Source organism: Malaclemys terrapin, chromosome 9, assembly GCF_027887155.1.
Source record: "Malaclemys terrapin pileata isolate rMalTer1 chromosome 9, rMalTer1.hap1, whole genome shotgun sequence".
In the NCBI taxonomy this organism is placed as follows: Eukaryota; Metazoa; Chordata; order Testudines; family Emydidae; genus Malaclemys; species Malaclemys terrapin.
The window spans coordinates 63,640,836-63,660,704 of record NC_071513.1 but is presented as its reverse complement, the minus strand read 5'-3'; positions in this window follow the sequence as shown (position 1 = coordinate 63,660,704).

The following is a 19,869-nucleotide window of genomic DNA, read 5'->3' as shown; positions in this document are numbered from 1 at the left end:
ATAAAAGTTGAAACCCTATAAAGAATCACGATCCAATGTATTTGCAACATGATGAAAACTTCCTCCCTTCCTTGTTGGATTTTGTTGCCTCTTCTGTTCCTTAACCTAAAGAATGAAATAGTCTGGCTTTGTGAATGTAACTTGATGCTGATGACAGTTGGCAGCTGCAGTCCCCTCAACAGACTGAATCAAATAAAAGCATTAGGTCTTGTCCCCAAGGAGAGCGACAGGTGTTCGCTCTCCCTTCTTTGTTTCCTTCTTTTTTTCCTTGTTGGTAATGTATGTCATATTTTGACTAGCCAAGAAAATGAGATGCATCTTCTGTGTGTGTAATCAACATCATAGCCAGGAACAGATAGACAAATACATAGATGTATGCAAGTATATGTATCCGCCTGCCTCTGTGTACTTGTACTGCATAACTCTCTTCATTTCTGCTCTGGACTATTAGTGTTATCTTGCATTAACAACCCCCACAGTACATTTTTAGTGTTTTCACGCTACTTTCATTGTTGAGTTCATGAATGCTGCTAGCACATGCTATTTTTGTAAGCATGCCAATAGAGAAATGAGTGCTCATACAGTGCATGGCATATACACACTCTTTGAGAAAGGCATAGTTGTAGATAATGCCGTAAGTACTCACTAACACTTCTCACTTGCATCCCTGCTCACTTTTTCTTTGTGGCTGTATTTATTATAAGCACTCACTTGTTTCCTGCAGGGAGACATATGTTCATACTTGTGTGTGTTTGTGTATGCACATGGCTCTTCCTTGTATTGGTCATCATTCACAGTTTGGCACAGTTAACTTATCCCATATAGTCTATTGCATAACGACCTACTCATTGAAAAAGAACATGATAGCTCCTACGCAGTGTTGTTGTAGCTGTGTTGGTCCCAGAATATTACACAAGGTGAGTGAGGTAATATCTTTTATTGGACCAACGTATGTTGGGAGAGAGACAAACTTTCATGCTTATATAGATCTGTTCCATCTTGTATTTATAGTGGTGACACTCTAAGTAAGTTTCACAGACCTGAAGAAGAGCTTGGTGTAATCTCCAAAGCTCATCTCTCTGACCAACAGAAGTTGGTCCAATAAAAGATATTACCTCACCCACCTTGTCTCAATGAATCTGACCAAGGGCGATCATAATTACATTTAATGACAATGATACTTAAAGACCACTTTTCATCTTCAAAATGCTTTACAAACATTAATGCTTACAATAGCCATATAACATAGAAATTATTCACATTTCACACATATGGAAATTGGGACCATAAGGTTAAGTAATCTGCTCATGGCCATAAGCAGAAGTCAGTATCAATTTAAGAGCTCCTGGTTCCAGATGTACAGTTAGGCCACTCTCTTTCTCAAATTGTGGTTCACAATAGATTTTTTTAAATGTGTGTATTTTCATGAGTATATTTATTTTTGTTCTACTTCTGCTCAACTCTCATCTTACTCTACCAACGAAAATCAGGCTTTGCCAAAGTGCTCAGTGTTGGCCTAATTGACTCCAGGTGGAGCAAAATTAGGCCAATTCTGAGCACTTGGGAAAATCTCATCTGAATCATTTGAGAACCTGGGTGCATATCAGGCTAAATCAATCCTTGCTGTAGTTCCACTCTACAGTGTGCACACATGCATTGAGTTCAAACAGGATTAATCTTATTTTGACACAATTAGTGTAGAGTATTTACAAATGTCATTTTGGGCCAGGACAGTCACAGTTTATGCTTATAAACACAGCTGACTGGCAATTTTGTAGCACTTCCCATTTTAGTCGTATTTAGCATAATAGGAAAAAAGTAATCAGCAGGGAGGAATGGTACAAAATAACCATGGATACAAATTATGGTAAAGTAATTAATTACTACAATTTCCCTGGGTAGATTTTAATTTTGATACAGAGTGAGCAAGGGGTCGTAAGTAGAAGAAATGTATAAATCATATGGTCTAAAGCATTTGATTTGTAATAAATAAGGAATCAAAAGGACACTACAAGCAGGTTTTTCTTTCGACAACATTTAGCTTTTTTCAACATTTGTAATCTGCTATATTAAAATATTAAGTGATTGTTTCACCTATCACTTATTTCAGTGAAGTTATACCTGATTTACATCACTGTGAGAGCAGTCTCAGTCCCCAATTTTGTCAGTACAAATCATTTACGGTCTGTTTCTACTCTCACTTATACTGGCATAATTCAGAAATGACTCCAGTAAAGTCAACGGAGCTACACTGACATAAAACCAGCATGAGACCAAAATCAGGCCCTTAGTACTGATCTATGAAACTAATCTGAAAAATTCCTAGCTAATGGGACACTGCATGTCTGAAGGATCACCAAAGAAACTCCTGAATTCTACTCTTGATTCTGACACAGACTTCTGCTTCTGCCTTTGGCAAGCCACTTTACCTCTCAGTTTTGCCTTCTGTGAAATGGGGATGGGATAGCACTAACCTTACTAGTAGGGCTGCTGTGATACTCAACTAATTTGGAAATGACTTTTATAATTAAAAACACTGAAAAAGTGCTGAGTATAATTTCTCATTCATCTCACATCTGCACATTTAGGAGCAACGAGAAATAGCAAGTTTAGAGTGAAAAGTCTGTTTTCCAGGGTGCTTGAGAAATCAAGAAACCTAAGATAGACAAGTGAGACAGCTTTTTTTTTAATACCTCTCTCATGCTTTCCACAATTGCAGCAGCACAAAAGTTTTGCATGTCCAACTAATTGGAAGTTGCATCCCAGAGGACCAGAGAAGCTGTGGAGAAAAGGAGAGAAGACACTAGCAATGTATGAGAAAAAGCCAAGGTATCAGGAAGACACCAGCAAAGTCTGAAGAGAAGATGTAAAAACTAAAGCCATGTGAGACAAACCAAAAAACATGGAGAGAGATTTGTTTAATCTATTTCTGATTTACGGCCTGGTCCAGAGCCATTGAAGTTGATGGGGGTCTTACATCGACTTCAGTGGGCTTTAGATCAGGCCCTTACTGACATCCATTTATCTACATCTGGTAGGTGTGGAAATCCTAATGATATCAATGGAGGTTCCATTCTTGGAATGATTGTAAAGTATATGCTCTTTAGTGAATGAACAATAAAACAAATAAATGAGCCAATCTGAAATCTTTTTAGAACTCTCAATACAATTTATAATAGTTTAATATTACTGTAAATTTTAATTTAATTTTACAGTTGACTTGAACTGATAACATTGCGCTCAAGTGGCACCTTTTCTGGAGTGGGGCCTTCTGTAACCTCTAAGAAAAGTTACAGGTAAGACAATAGCTGAACCAATTGACAAATGCTGGAGCTGACTTTGCTATACATTAAATATGTATGTTAGAGAAATACAAGAGTATTACTGTACCTGTCAGATGGCACTACATGGAAGTTTTTGCAGGATACCTGCTTCTTCCATAGGGAAAATGTGACATTCTTGTGCCACTTTAAATGGTAGAACAATTCACATCAGGTAGAACAATTCAAGACAATCTCATACATTTGAATGTGAGCATCAACTGGAATCAAATGGAAGAAGACTCCCTCAACACCACTTCTAAGTCCTTTCTCGTAGGTGGGAAATTCTGGATGAAGTTGTAGTACACAGTCCAGTTATTATCTATCAAAACTCTTTGCAGGCTGTTTAATACACCAGATATTACAGTTGATGGATCGATGGCTAAGTTTACAAGCTTACCACTTCTCTCTCCCAGACGGAATGTCAGATCTTCCCAAAAGCATGGAATTATCACCTACTAGAGGTTGTAGCCCACAAAGATGTAAACCTTAATAGTACTGCAATTAATGGAGAAGCTCCTTATAACTGAGACAGGCTGTGTTTTGGGAGCAGTTTTAGCTGCAATGCTGCATGTGCATTTTTATACAAATTCAAACACGACTGCTTATACGTAATATACCTGTACATAAAATAGATAATGATTGTTTTCAATTCTTTTAAAATAATGTATTGTAGTTAATGAACCCTGGCATCAAGACACCTTTATGTAAAGCTCATCCTACTGCCATTGTCATGGAACCAATGGTATTCATACTACAAACTAAGAGGTAAGGATAAGTGAGAGCTCATGGAGAAGTACATGATTCCATTGGATACCCACATGTCTCATGTACATTTTTAGGCATGAAGTGCAGTTGAAAGGGCTCTGACCACTGGAAAAGTGTGTGCCTGATATTAATGCACCTTTTGAGGCTTGGATGGGCCACAGTCTGAACCTTCAGGGAGTAACAAAAATTCTTCATTAATAATTTCTGCATAGCACAGGGCAAAGCAATGATGCATGTAAACTGTAAACCCCTCAGGAGGTAGTTTTTTTAATAGGTTGCAACACTGCAAAATCCAGTGGTTTTTGGAAGCAAGTGTTGTGCAGTCAAATAGGTGTTAAGACCTGTCATTGTTGTGAATATGACTAGCACAGGTTAGTAACATTAATGGTATACAGTGTAAATTGTGGTAAATGTTAACTTGATGCTCAGTTGCTCCCTTGACATCATCTTACTGTCAGTCAGTTTACCTTTATGCTAACAAGTAAAACTGTGCAGGTGGTATAGATTCCAGACCTTTCACCTCTGGCATTTGGCATTTAAAATATGACTCCCAACACAAATGAAATGAGCATAATGGCCTCAGCCTCATTTCCACTGAAGATTAGTCCAAATCACTAAACCATTTACCATGGAACAGCCTAAGAACATGGAATAACAGAGGGTTCTAGGGTATGAAAAATGTGCATTAGAAGAGAATGGAGAAGCTTGCAGTCCCTGCCAGGCTGATACATGGGTCTTTCTAGTGCTATCAGTCTCTCCAGTTTCAGCAGTCTGAACATTTAACCCTAACTGATATAATCAGAATAAATTTCCCTGCTTTCCATTCACCTACTCTTTGAGTTTTGTCCATTTGTTTTTACAAACCAGATTGGCTGAGTGTTTTGTGTGTGGGCTGTGGGGTCCTCTGAGCCTTTCAAAGCCACAAAGGTTGTCCCACCCACCTCATTTGCTAGGATACAGTTTTAGCAGCAATCACTGTGTTCACGAGATGATGCACAGAAGTCTCAATAATGAGTGGCATTCAAAAGACTGTCATGTCCACGGACAGGAAGTCCTGAGATTGTGTGTGTGTGTGTGTGTGTATATATATATATATATATATATATATATAGTCATTGATCAGAGATTAGTTTTACCAAAGAATGTCAGAACAATCTTTATTCTCTGGCATTTCATAGGTATATCTGATGTTATTAAAAAACAGCAAAAGCCTTAAATACAGCTGGAAATGATAGTGCCTGAGCACTCGGGGAAAGTAACTTAGCACAGGGGTTCTTAACCTTTTCTTTCTGAGGCCCCCCCCCAACATGCTATAAAAATTCCACGGCCCAGCTGTGCCACAATAACTGTTTTCTGCATATAAAAGCCAGGGCTGGTGTTAGGAGATATCAAGGAGGGCAATTGCCCAGGGCCCCACACCATAGGGGGCAACACAAAGCTAAGTTGCTCAGGCTTCAGCTTCAGCCCCCGGTGGCAGGGCTTGGGGCCCTGGGCTGCAGTCCCACGTGGCGGGACTTTAGCTTTCTGCCCTGGGCCCTAGCGAGTCTAATGCCAGCCATGCTTGGCAGACCCCCTGAAACCTGTTCGTGGATCCCCAGGGGGGTCCCAGACCCCTTGTTCAGAACAACTGATTTAGCATACCACAATTATGTTTTAAGGTCTAACCCTCATCAAAAAGTGCCTGTTTGGGATCTTGGAATCCTGCAGAAACTTTTGTTAAGCCAGTCATGTTCCATTGGTTGTTGTTTGCCAGTGTGCACAAAAAAAGGGGCGAGTAAGGGGGGAAAAGTGAAAAGCAGAAGGAAGGGGGATGATGTGATTGAACAGCACCTGAGGAATTGTGAAGGTGATAATGGTGTTTAGGAAGCTGCTGGATGGAATGCTGAGGCCAAATGTTCCAAGGCACTTGTGAGTGACATTCAGTTGCAGGAACAGTTTATTCTGTTTGTGCAATCTTCCCAGTATAAGGCTTCACAATATTTGTGGTTAGTCCTAGACTGGCGAAATATTTGATTACCCTTTATTTAATTACGGCAACACTTGTCTCCTTATCATGCCAAACAAATTCATTGAATTGAAATTAAGGAGGAAGTGGTTTAAAAAACTTTTGTGCTGAGCTAGATTCTCCTTTCTCTTATCCAAACTGACTCAGTCAACTGAGACTCACCAGCACCCAGAGGCTGCTTGATTTGGCTGAGTGAGGAGATGAGACGAGGGATCAATATCCCTCAAGCACTCATACCAGACAGTTATTCCAACCCACTCGCATGATTGTGATTGAAAGGTCACTATGGGGAGCATTTTCAGAAGAGTTCAAGTAGCCAGATTTTGAAAAGAGCTCAGTATGTGACTACTGAGCTTTTATTTTATTTTTTAAAAAAAATGACTGTAAGTGTCACAATGGGAGTTGCTGGGTGCTGAGTACTTTGGTCCTTTGGTGCCTTAATGGGAGTTTAAGCTCTTCTGACAATCTGATTCCAGTTGTGGGTGCTGAGCCCTTGAAAATCTGGCTCAGTGTCCTCCCCACCCCTTCACAATATGGCAGTTGGACCCATCTCCCTGCAAACGCAGATCAGAATAGGATTTTGCTTTCACTAATGCATGCTGTTACACAAGCCTGCAGATATTTCATTCTAGCAGCACTTAACCAGTTGGTTAACAAAGACAATGGTAGTCTGGGCCAGGACTCTGTCTGCAAGGGCTAGTTAATCTAATTCATCTATTGATTTTTGAGCTCACTTATTGCTGTATTGTTGGGTGATCTGTAAATTATTTCCACTTTGGGGAGGGTAAATAATCAGCTAAGATTTCTTTTTTCTTTCTGTGGATCATCCAAGATGTCAGTTTAACCCCTAGTCCAGTGTACTATCCGATAGAAATACAGATTACCTGGCAATTGATTATTTCTGGGCTTTGCATGTGTGGAATGCCAGATTCCTTCTCAGCTAGCAGGGTATGAATTAGTAGCAACTATTTATCCTGTTATGTCTGCCAGTATATTGTCAAAGTGTTCCTTGAGATCTCCTAGTCCTAGATATTTGGAGATCTCTACCAGACACAGTAATCCAGGTTTGGAGAGAAACCAATGCTGCAGCTTGGTTAGGGCAATGTGGTGTGATTGTGAGAAGGTCATTCAAGTACTCTGTAAAGGAGTTGAAAATGAGGAACTCTGGACAGCCTGAGATTGTAGAGGTCGGAAATTCATTTGAGCCCAAACCTGGCCTAATTATAGAAAATATACCTATAGTTCAGGCTTTCCATTAACAGCAGGTATTGGCATTTCCCTTAGGAATTAGTCTTGGAGGTAAGTATCAGAGGGGTAGCTGTGTTAACTTGGAGGTAGTTATCTTGATACTGTGGAAGAAATGGAGGAGGTCCTCTCTCTTTGGTTGGGGAAACATTTCTTCTGGGGTAAAATATGTGACGTATGGATAAGTCTGTGTCTGTAATAACAATTATTTCTCCCAAATTAAAACTTTAATACCCAGTTAAGGCACAATTCAGTCACACAAACCCGTAAGAGCAAAAAAATACAAAAAAGTCTCTGTCAGGGACTTTTTTGTCATATTTGTACAGTGCCAACCACAATGGGGTCCTGCTTCATGATTGGGGTCACCTGGCACTACTGCAATACAAATAAATAATAAAGTTAACGGGTAACTTGTAAGTATGATTAATATTTGTCACTGATAGACTCTGAACTTCTATGGGGAAGTCCCCTTCCATCTCTAACAGATAAAGAAACAGTACAAACAGCACCGTAATTTAGCTCACACTGTCATGCTAAACCCTATTACCTCATACTTGGCCGACCCACACATGCCAGATCACATACTTAATCAGTGCACAGATGTTATCATTGTTGAAGTATAATTAAGGTTTGGTATAATATTGTAAGCTAAATTACTGTAACTCTTCTCTTTCTGCTTGTGACATAATATATTTCAAAGACCATATTTTAAATTGAATAACTTGACAGTGTTTATAAACAAACTGTATTTTTTAAATAAACCCTTACATATAGTATATTTAGTCTTCAGATTTGGCTTGATTTTAAATCTTAATGAGATCTACTAAACAAGCCAAGCTTGAAGGTAATGCATGCAATTTGTACAAAATAATATCCATGTCTAATGGCACAATGCTAGTGAAATATATCTGTTCAATACTGCATGTGTTTTTAATCACCTCACAAACAATAGGAAAAATTCCGTTGTTTCCCCCCGGGTAGATCTATAAAGTTCTGCATTGAATTTATAGTATTCAAATTGATAGAGAAGAGGTTTGTCCTCTGCAAACTGTGGCAGATTCAGCATTTAAGTGGCTAAGTTAGATTCTCTTACACTCATTTGGTAAGATTCCCTTAGATTTCCTTACACTTATACATTTCCTTTTTTCACTTTTAGCAGTAGAAAAATGTGCCCAGCCAGAGCACTAAGCTGCTAATTTAAAATACCACTGATGCCAGTATAGACTGCCAATTAATATTCCCTAAATATTAAAGAACAACTTTCACACTAATAACTGCCCCACTCTCAGTGCCTGAGAAAACGATGGGCTTTACAATATGACTGATGTTTATCAAATCATTTAGATCTACTTACGCTCACACAGTGATTGAATGTAAGGGGGGGCTAAGCTGGTGATAAGCTGGAGGCTAAGCATGCTGAAGAACTAGAAGGTATAAAATAGATTAGGGAATGGCCTATTTTAATTTACCCCACCTTCCTGCTGGTTGCTTTTCTTGTTATGCTTCTTGCTTTTGACCCTTTGGCATGTGAGTCACACCAGCTTTGCCTATTAGACGAGGATTCAGAGGTCCAAGCTCAGAAGTGATGTGTAAATTAGATGTTGGTCAATGGATGAGAGTCTCTATGCAAGCCAACATAAGAAAGTCCAGAGAGAGGGATGTATATGTACCATACCTATTGGGGTGCATGTAACATGTTGGGGAGGGGGAGTCGGGGAATGAGGTATATTATGAATTCTAGTTTGCAAAGACTCATCTCTGAGGCCTGCTCACAATTTTTCAAATGGACATATTGCACTTTGAGTAAAAAACTACCCCATATGTAATGTGAGATGATGAAGAATATCAGCTGACTTATGACTGTTGCATACCATCATTTGATATTATCACAGCTCTAATGTGTGGTGGTGCTTGTCAGCTACAGAGGAGACGGGAACAAAGGATTTTCCACTGGGTCTCCTTGAGTCTGACAACCTGCCCTTGAAAGTAGCCTACATCTGTTATTTCAGGAGGCGGGGGGAAGGAATATAATGCATATAATTAGTTGCTGTATGGAGGTGGGGAGAATGCCTCTGGGTCTCAGAAAGGAAATTGGCTTACGTTCTGAATGCAGAGACTTGAAAAATATTCTCCGTTACATCTGGAATGTTAGATCTCAGGTGCTCTCCATCTCTCACGGCCACATCCTGCCGTGTAATCAGCGCCATCAGCCGATCATACCAAATAGGAAAACTTTCTTTAGCCTTCAGACATACTAGCATGTCGTGCATATTGGAGGGATTGTTCTCTGGATCCATGGCAACTTGGTGGTTATGAACACATGGCCCTTATTAGTGTTTGCTATTTGACGATGTTATTGCAGCACTAAAGTTGAATGCTTCTGCTCCAGTCTTGAAGCAGTTCTTCCTCTTTTGTTAGTTGATTTGTCAGCCTGTGTCTGATCTCCATCCCATCAGTTCTTTCCACATTTCTGGAAAGGGTCATTGCATTACAACTTCAGTCACACCTCCACACATATGATGTAATTGATGAATTCCAGTCTGGCTTCAAGAAGGAGCCCTTTTGAAGATTTGCAATGATCTCTTGCTGCAGGCGGGCTCAGGCATATGTTCTATATTAATGCTCCTTAATCTGTCTGCTGGTTTTGACACCATAGACCATGGTGTCTTTTTGCAATATTTAGAGCAGATGGTGTGGCTGTCTGGAGTTGCTCTAGCTTGATTCAAATCATAGCTGCTAATTTGCTAGTTACACATTCCATTCCTCTAAACACTTTTCTGTCTGCCGCAGGACTCTGTTACAGGAGCCTTGCATTTTAGTGCCCATATACTTCATCTTGCTTCAATAATTTGCTGGTATGGACTGATTTATCATTGCTAAGCTGATGACACTCACTTCTAGCTTTTCTGGGAAGTTTCTCTATCTCCTTTTGTACATTTCCCACTGTCCACCTCAGAAACAGTGTCTCCAGCCAAGGAGGGGATTGGACATAAGAACATAAAAATGGCCATATTGGATCAGATCTATGGTGCATCTAGCTCAGTGTCCTGTCTTCCAACAGTGGCTGATGCCAGATGCTTCAAAGGGAATGGACAGAACAGGGCAATTATCAAGTAATCCATCCCCTGTCGTCCAGTCTCAGCATCTGGCAGTCAGAGTTTTAGGGACACCCAGAGCATGGGGTCGCATCTCTGACCATCTTGGCCAATAGCCATTGATAGACCTATCTTCCATGAACTTATCTAATTCTTTTTTGAATCCATTATAGTTTTGTCCTTCACAACATCCCCTGGCAACAAGTTCTACAGGTTGACTGTGTGTTGCATGAAGAAGTACTTCCTTTTGTTTATTTTAACTTGATGCCTATTAATTTCATTGGATGACCCCTGACTCTTGTGTTATGTGAAGGGGTAAATAACACTTCCTTATTCACTTTCTCCACACCATTCATGATTTTATAGACCGCTATCATACCACTGCTTAGTTGTCCCTTTTCAAAGCTGAATAGATACCTCTATTTATGGATACCTCTGTGATGCAGCAAAGTCCCCAGTGATTATCTTAAAGGATTTAGTGATGATTGATGCACGGTATTCCAAGCTCCTGGCACAACGAGGAGAAATGAGGGACTGAATTCAGATCTCCCCCGAATTCAGATCCTATCCTTTATAACTATATAATACAGACTATGTTGGTACTATTGTATTATCTTACTGAAGTTCAGTGCTGATCATCAAATAATTTCTGTGTGTGAATCCTGGCTAAGAAACTCAGTTTTCATTAGCTCCCTTTGCTTATTTGTGGAGTTGCCTTTCCAGCTGTTAGATTTTACAGCAGTCCCATTTATTTCTGAGACTGCATTAAAAATGTGGGTAGTATCTTGATCCAGTTCTCTGATTTGAAAGTTTACATTAGCCAAGCCCTTCTTTTATGGTCAGAAAAAATCACTAAACTTTGGCCCTGCTCCACTGTCTGATATAGAAATGTCATACCCAAGTATTAAACCAGAAGACTTTATGATTGTACACTCATCTGTGTATTAATATACTGATAGAGAAATTATGGTTCTCCATAGTATATGAATAACAAGTATACTCTGTCACAATGTATTTTAATAGCATAGTGCTACAAATAGTAGCAGTGCAATATACAAATAAAAAGATAGCTCATTAGAACTCTAATGGGCTTCCGGTTCATATGTAACAGCTGATGCAGAGGGAAGTTAGATTTCCAATTTCAATTAGGCAACTGCAGTTTAATGGCTCTAAAAGAAATTGAGGCACTGTAATCAGAAGAAAAGATGTAGAAATCTGAAGTACAAACAAATACACTAGAAAAGACAGTAAGTGATAAAAACATTCAGTGAAAATTGTATATTATCCAAAAGGGACCAGATTTTTATCTTATTGATACCAGTGTAACTTTAGAATTATGTCGTTAATTCAAATGGGGTTTTTCTGGATTTATTCTGGTGTAAATCAGAGCAGAATCTGGCCCTAGATGTCTGCTTCACTGAATCTGTACCAAATATTGTGAAATTTAATTCATGAGGGACAAGTTGAATTCTGAGATTGATTCTCCTAAAATCAGGGTAAATCGGGAGTAACTTCACTGAAGTCAATGCAGCGTCACTGATGTGAGAGCAGAACCAGGTCCAGTTCTAAACCCGTTTGAGAATAGCAGTGAGTGAAAGTTGTTACTGAATGTTCTTCAGTAGCCTGGGTAAATGCTTAGCTTGTTGTCTGGAGATCATTTTACAGATAGGGCAACTGATGCAGAAGACCAGTGGTAGAGGTTGGAACAAAACACAGTTCTTCTGACCCCATCCATTGGATTACACGGCCTACCAAATGAGTTGGCACTCTTAGTCCAAAAGACAAGGTTCCACGTCACAAGACCACTGTAACCGCAGATGGTGCCCATGTCTGAAGTCTCAGCAGACAGACAAGTATTGAATAGAATCATAGAATATCAGGGTTAGAAGGGACCTCAAGAGGTCATCTAGTCCAACCCCCTGCTCAAAGCAGGACCAATTCCCAACTAAATCATCCCAGCCAGGGCTTTGTCAAGCCGGGCCTTAAAAACCTCCAAGGAAGGAGATTCCACTACCTCCCTAGGTAACGCATTCCAGTGCTTCACCACCCTCCTAGTGAAATAGTATTTCCTAATATCCAACGTGGACCTCCCCCACTGCAACTTGAGACCATTGCTCCTTGTTCTGTCATCTGCCACCACTGAGAACAGCCGAGCTCCATCCTCTTTGGAACCCCGCTTCAGGTAGTTGAAGGCTGCTATCAAATCCCCCCTCATTCTTCTCTTCTGGAGACTAAACAATCCCAGTTCCCTCAGCCTCTCCTCATAAGTCATGTGCTCCAGACCCCTAATAATTTTTGTTGCCCTCTGTTGGACTCTTTCCAATTTTTCCACATCCTTCTTGTAGTGTGGGGCCCAAAACTGGATACAGTATTCCAGATGAGGCCTCACTAATGTCGAATAAAGGGGAACCATCACGTTACTCGATCTGCTGGCAATGCCCCTACTTATACAGCCCAAAATGCTGTTAGCCTTCTTGGCAACAAGAGCACATTGTTGACTCATATCCAGCTTCTTGTCCACTGTTCTGCAGAACTGCTACCTAGCCATTCGGTCCCTAGTCTGTAGCAGTGCATGGGATTCTTCCGTCCTAAGTGCAGGACTCTGCACTTGTCCTTGTTGAACCTCATTAGGTTTTTTTTGGCCCAATCCTCTAATTTGTCTAGGTCCCTCTGTATCCGATCCCTACCCTCTAGTGTATCTACCACACCTCCTAGTTTACTGTCATCTGCAAACTTGCTGAGAGTGCAGTCCAGCCACCTAGACATTGAGGCTGATTTTACCCTCTAACCCTTCTAAGTGGTCCTTCCAGATCTGGGTTGTGCCTGTTCTGTAGATAAAAAAGAATTCTGTTCCTAGGGATTTCAAGCCAACATACGTGAGTAGTACATTCACTACGCATTTTTGAGAGAGTAAAAGATAAATAAAATCCAAGCTTCCCATATAAAGATGTTATTTTAATATTGGGAATTGGTACAAATAACTTGAGTTTTGTTTTCATAGTTTATACGGTCACTGGTGGAGTTGTGCAAATAACCCATTTGTTTGGTTTGGTGGCAGATATATATATATATTTGTTTTGGGTTGACATGAAATGAAAACATTTCAGGGATGTGTGTGTGTGTGTGTGAAATGAATAAATTGCAACAAATTAGTTTTGGAGTTCAAATGAAATGTTTTGTTTACCCAAAATTTTGTTTAATTTTCAAGGTTTTTTTTACATTTACAACAAAAAATAACTTTCAATTAAAAAGTTTGAAATGTTTAATTTAGAAATTGTCAAAATGAAGTATCTTGACTCAGAATTTTGCTCTTTGTTCTTACTGAAACAATTTGGCAATTTTAACAAAAATTCTCGTAATGTTTTGATTAATCCAAATCCAAATTTTTGGTGGAAAAAAGGCTTTTTGTACAATTTTTTTTTGCTCAATGGTAGTCACGTATACTCAGGGTCAAATAGTTGGAAATACTGTAGTTAATTTGTCTATATTTGTACAGATTTATATAATTCACTAAGCTAAACTGAATTAAGGCCATTTTACTTCTGAATGAGAGGATACACTCAAGTTTAATGCAAGTTTAATTAATCTACTTTAAAGTCATACCTTTAGTTAATTTGGATTAATTTTCCTTAGTGTCCCCATGTAGACAAGCACTAAAACTACAGCTATTTTAGAATTAGATTTTAGGAGGTTTGTTCATATGCCCATTATACCTGCATTTTGTCATTATCGAGGTAGTCAAATATACTTTCTATTATTACATTTGCTGCCTGTAATTCATCATAAAAGCAATAGCACTATAACAAAAGCCAACAGACAATATGGTTGCATTACTAAGCTTTGACATGGGAGCATTTGGCACTTGACCATACTCTCGTTGAGGCTCAGCCATTCTTACACTGAGGCTGTAGATCTAGTGTCTGCTTTTTGGATGTCTTTGCTCAGTTCTCACATTCTCCTTTTTAATTTTTCATCTTCCTTTCTCCTGTGCCATCAACTGTCGATAAAAATTATATACTTGTACCTTCACCCATCACCACTGTTGCTGCTACACTTAAGGGTAAGAGCCTGTTCCGTTGGAAGGGTCTGTTTCTTTTCCCATCAAAATCAATGGGAGATTTGCCATTAGTGCCAATGGCCCAGATTATGAAACCCTTGCTTACAATGAATAATATTTTACCACATGATCAGTCCTACTGAATTCAGTGGGATTACATATGGACTCAAGTGTGATTAAGGGTGAGTGGCAGAATCTGACCACATAGGAACAGGATTGGGTCCTTACCTCTATTAACAGTTGCTCTTAATTGTCTTGAAATATATACAAGTGCCATTGAAAATAACTCCCATGATGATGATTTCTAAGCACAGGAATTACCTTGGTGATTTTTACCTTTACACTGAATTCAAAATTATGAAGGTGAGAGAGAAAATTACCAAACAATAAATTAAAAACACGGGAATGAAAAATTGTGCGTTTTTTTAAAATCTAAGATTATATCAGATAGTCTCCTCTATTCTGCCCTGGCAGGGAGGCAGAATGAATGAGATTGTAGGTATTTTCCATCTATAACATGCATGGAAAAATTAATTATTATTTCTATTAAAGACTGCCACAATGTGCTGGGCACTGAACAAACACATAGTGAGAGACAGTCCGTGGTCCAAAGAGTTTATAATCAATAAGACAGATGAAAGATGGGAGAGAGAAAAGAGGTGCAGAGCAGTGAAGTGATAAGGTTGTAGAGCAGGTGAGTGGTAGAGCTAGAAATAGAATCTAGGTCTCCTGGATCCCAATCAAGTGCACTAGCCACTAGATCAGTGCTTCTCAAAGCCGGTCCGCTGGTTGTTCAGGGAAAGTCCCTGGCGGGCTGGGCTGGTTTGTTTACCTGCCGCATCCACAAGTTCGTCCAATCGTGACTCCCACTGGCCGCGGTTTGCTGCTACAGGCCAATGGGGGCTGTGGGAAGCGGCGTGGGCCAAGGGATGTGCTGGCCGCCCTTCCCACAGCCTCCATTGGCCTGGAGTGGTTAACTGCAGCCAGTGGGAGCCGCGATCGGCCGAACCTGCAGACACGGCAGGTAATCAAACTGGCCTGGATCACCAGAGGCTTTCACTGAACAAGCGGCGGACCAGCTTTGAGAAGCACTGCACTAGATCACACTGCTTTTCTTGATAATACTAACTGAAACAGTAAAATTACAGTTGTGTTCTCCATGCCTGTGAGTCCCCCCCTTCTTTAGATTTTAAAATACAAAAAGGTACCTGTACACAAGCTCTATGTACTCTGACAATTAGTCATAACTCACAATCCATATAGAAACACCACCCACCAGCATGTGTACAGAAGTTGTCTATAAAATTTTTCTTCGGGCTAAAATTTGGCTTAACTCAGCTGTTTTGTTGATGTTGCAATCATTTCATTAAAATAAACTTGGCTGGAGTTTTGCTTGTTAGCGTGTCCAGGAGATAATTTTGGTGTGATTTCAGGACTTTGTTATGCTCTAGCAAAAAAAAGCACTAGTCTTTAAGAAAAAATTAGATGTAGCCCTTTGGAAGAAAGCATGTATGAGAAGAAATGTTTTTGTATCCCCACAATGAAGCTCATGTAGGCAGGCTGGTACTATTTATTAAAATCCAAGCATGTCAACTTCTTCTGCACATGGCACTTTCCCCTTGAAGCATAGCGGATGTATCAAATGTTTGTTCTAGCAGCCCAGACATCATATGTTTTATTATACTTGCTATATTTACCTTCCAAGCCATCTCAGATGCATGAAGCATACTGCAGCTGTTGCAGTGTGACATAATATAAATATAAAGCAGGTGTTAACTAGCATCCTGTATCTCATATGTCAAATATAGTTATAATAGATTACTGTTATTTAGTGACTTAGGTCAGGCCACAGTGTATTTTTGCAGATATTATGGTCATATAAATGTAGATTGCCATACAGTGATGTTTTACTGCAAGTCACTCTCAGAACTACAGATGAGCCCAACCTGAAGAAAATTGGGATTTGCATCCAGACTTTAAACATCCTAGGTTAAAATTTTAAAGCAATCTAGGAAGTTTGGACACATCTTCCATTAACTTTAAGATGTCTTTGGGGAAGTTCTATAGCTGGTGTTGTTCAGGAGATCAGACTACGTGATCATGATGGTCTCTTCTGGCCTTGGAATCTATCAATCTATAAATCCCCTCGGTTGCTTTGAAACTCTCCTCCTGGGCTATTTGGAGTTGTTTCAATCGGGTCAATCTGTAAATTGAGCACAAATCGTAGGAACCTTAACTAGTTCATGGTAATATTTTGATCTTCTGTCCTCACTGATCCTAATACATACATTGATTGATCAGCCACTGAAACATATCAATAAACAAGTGTGTCTGTGAAAGATGGTGACGTAAATGGAAACAATCCTGTGCTCCCACCTGCCATAACTTGTTATGCTGCCGTTCTCACTAAGAGGCTCTTTGTCTCTGATATCTCAGTGCAAAGCTCCATTTATTTAAGAACAGTTAATAAATCCATTTGAAAGAGAGTAGGGTTTTGTGAAGAATGAATCTGCACTGATTACCAGATCGAAATCCCAAATCCCCTGAATTTTGAGGGTGAGGAGTGTTAAAAATTCAAACCAGCTCTGGAACTCAATTTTGCTAATGGTCACCATTGGCCGGATTTTTAGAGAAGCTCAGCAGGCTGGGGGCACCTTGACAGCTGAACTCTTCTGAAAAAATTGGCCACAAGTCTCACAGTGGGATCTGCTGTGTTCTGAGCACTGGAAATTGGCCTCACTTGTGGACACTGAGCATTTGGGGATCTGGCCTTGCCTATCATGGACTGAACCAAAAACCTGCATCAGAACCCCCTGAACTGTGAGTGAGTGTGTGCTAAATTCTTCTCTAAATCCAAACTCCACAGGTTGGGCTCATCTCTGATTTAGGTAGGGCCAAGCCTTTAGTTATTTACTCATTCCTTAGTCCTTCCTCACTCGGGTAAAGTCTCATTTATCCAGTACCATTTTACCCAGACCTGACACAGTGCTGGCTGAGTCAGGTGTAGGTAAAAACTGAAGGCAAAGCTTCAAGAGGAAAAGGAATGGGCTGTTTGTGAAAACTTCTCCCCAGTTGTTCCATTAGCTGTGCTTTTATAGCCCTGCAGAACAGGTGCCAGCAGTTAAACTCCATAGATCTCCAGGGCCATCTGTACAGAGGCCCCCCATCTGCATGCTGCAGTCTCTTTCCTTTCCATAGGGCTGCACTGACAGGATTCCCGCGGTCGTTATCTACCTCAGGGACCTTCCCTGTAGAAGGGAGACCATGGAATCTAAAAACAGGTCCTAGCCATATTATGTCCCCTCCTTGAACTCCTTGGGGATAGAAGAGCTGGGATAAAGCATGTTGCCCTAGTCCTGGCCTACCCATCCTTGCCAACCCACCCTCTCCTCACCTACAGATCCCACAGAGAGGTGGCAATAAGAGCTGTCCTCCCCTCCCTTTCTCTCCCCTCAGGAGCCAAGAGGAGTTTATGGCTTCAGTAGCGGGTGCAGTCCATACCATATTTTTATGGGGCAGGGGGAGGAGGAGAGAGTGGAAAGAGCTCAGAAGCTGAGAGGATTTTGTTCCCTTCTGCCTCCCTGTGGAAAAAATGGTTTGTCTCATCCCTCCCTCTTTCCTTGCCCCCCCCTCAAGGCTTGGGGGAGAGGGGAGGAACCCCTAGACCAGTCTTCCAGCCACATCTGGAAGATGGGGGTGGATGAAAGGCCCCTGGAAATGCCCCTCCCCCTCCCCCAGGCCTGGGCAAGAGGGAATGAAGAACCTCCATGATTGCCGGAGGACCAGAGATGCTCTGGGGACAAGATGTGGGGCAGGAGTGATATGAGTTTGGGGAAGCAGAACATTAATTGGTTTGGGGATGGACCACAGGATTGATTTAAGGCTGGGGGGGGGGTTGCAAAGTTGATATTTGGGGCTGGGGTACAAAAATAATTGGTGTGCGGCTGATAGGGCCATATAGGGCCTCTGTTGCTTAGTATAGGAAAATGGCTGAATGGGCCAGGCCTTGTGTGTATTTCAGTTATGTGACAGCTTGGGGCATCTTGGTTAACATACAGTTCAGTTTTTGAGTGTGGGAGCAATCAAGTGCTGTTGTCCCTGTTGGGAAATGAAGGGACAAGAGATTGACACCAAATGTGCTGGGGTCACCCTAACCAAGATCACAATCAGGCACAATTAGGTTAGACAGTGGAGACGCTACTACCTACTGCTAGGAATGTCTCTCGGGGTAAGGACTCTGTTAGGGTCTTAGGTACCACTGATCCCTCTTTAAAGAGCTGAGACAGCTACAAAACGGTGGGGTGTGTGTGTGCAAAGCTGAGGGGGCTTCAAGGGGATGGGTAGTACAGAGGGGCTTTCCATATTATGTAATGCATGAGGGAATGGGTGAGTCCTTAATTTTGCATGTTTGTTTCATTGTTACAAGAGGCGGTGAGTCTTGAAAATCACCAACAAATGTGTTATGTAATTTATGGACAGCCCCAGAGCTGAGGTGGCGAGGGCTAAAGCCAAAGAGAGCAGCAGCCCACCTAAGAACCTTGGGCATGGGCTTCCCCAGCCAGCAATCAAAACTGAAATCACTACACGGGGTCAGGAGATAGAGGACCCCAGCGCATCCCAGGCAGCACTGACCTATCTGCCAGAATCCTTGGGCCTCCACCCACCCAGGACTACAAACTGTGAGCGAGGAGCTGGGGAGAGGGAAGTGGCTAGAGTGTATCAACCTGAGGAGGACTGAGGTTGTGACTATAAAGGGGTGGGAATCTTATTAACTGCTAGCTTTCCCAAGTCCATGCTGTTGTCCCTCATTTCCCCCAATAACGTTATCTCTATTTTAACCCCTTGGACTCAGTGCTTGCGAGTGGGGCAGGTTTGCCATCAAGGGTGCTCAGGCTGGTATATAGTTTCCAAGGTCTCTGGGTAGGGGCTCAAGCTGGTGTTGTTTAATTCTATAGAGGGACTCCTACAAAATTTAAGCCCAGCCCTTTTTGCTGCCAACAATACCTGGAAGAAGGCTTGTGTATAGAACATGAATTGCCCAGCTGTTACTAGTGTTCCCTGCGAAGTCTCCCCACCTCTGACCCTGGTTCCCACTGAGCAGAGTGACACACAGAGGGTCTTTAATATCCTAGTTGAATTAAAATCTGCACTTGCAGCTGTGTGTCAGTGGAACTTACTCAGCAGTTTTTTCAGTTCCTACTCCTGCCAACCCAGCCTATTAGCAGAAGAGCTCTGCAGAGGGCTGGCGATCCAGCCATACTGGTACAATAACACGCTCTGTGATAGAGCTGATCTGTAGGTTCCTAAAACAATAGGGTTACCATACGTTCGGATTTTCCCGGACATGTCCGGCTTTTTGGGCTCCAAATCCCCGTCCGG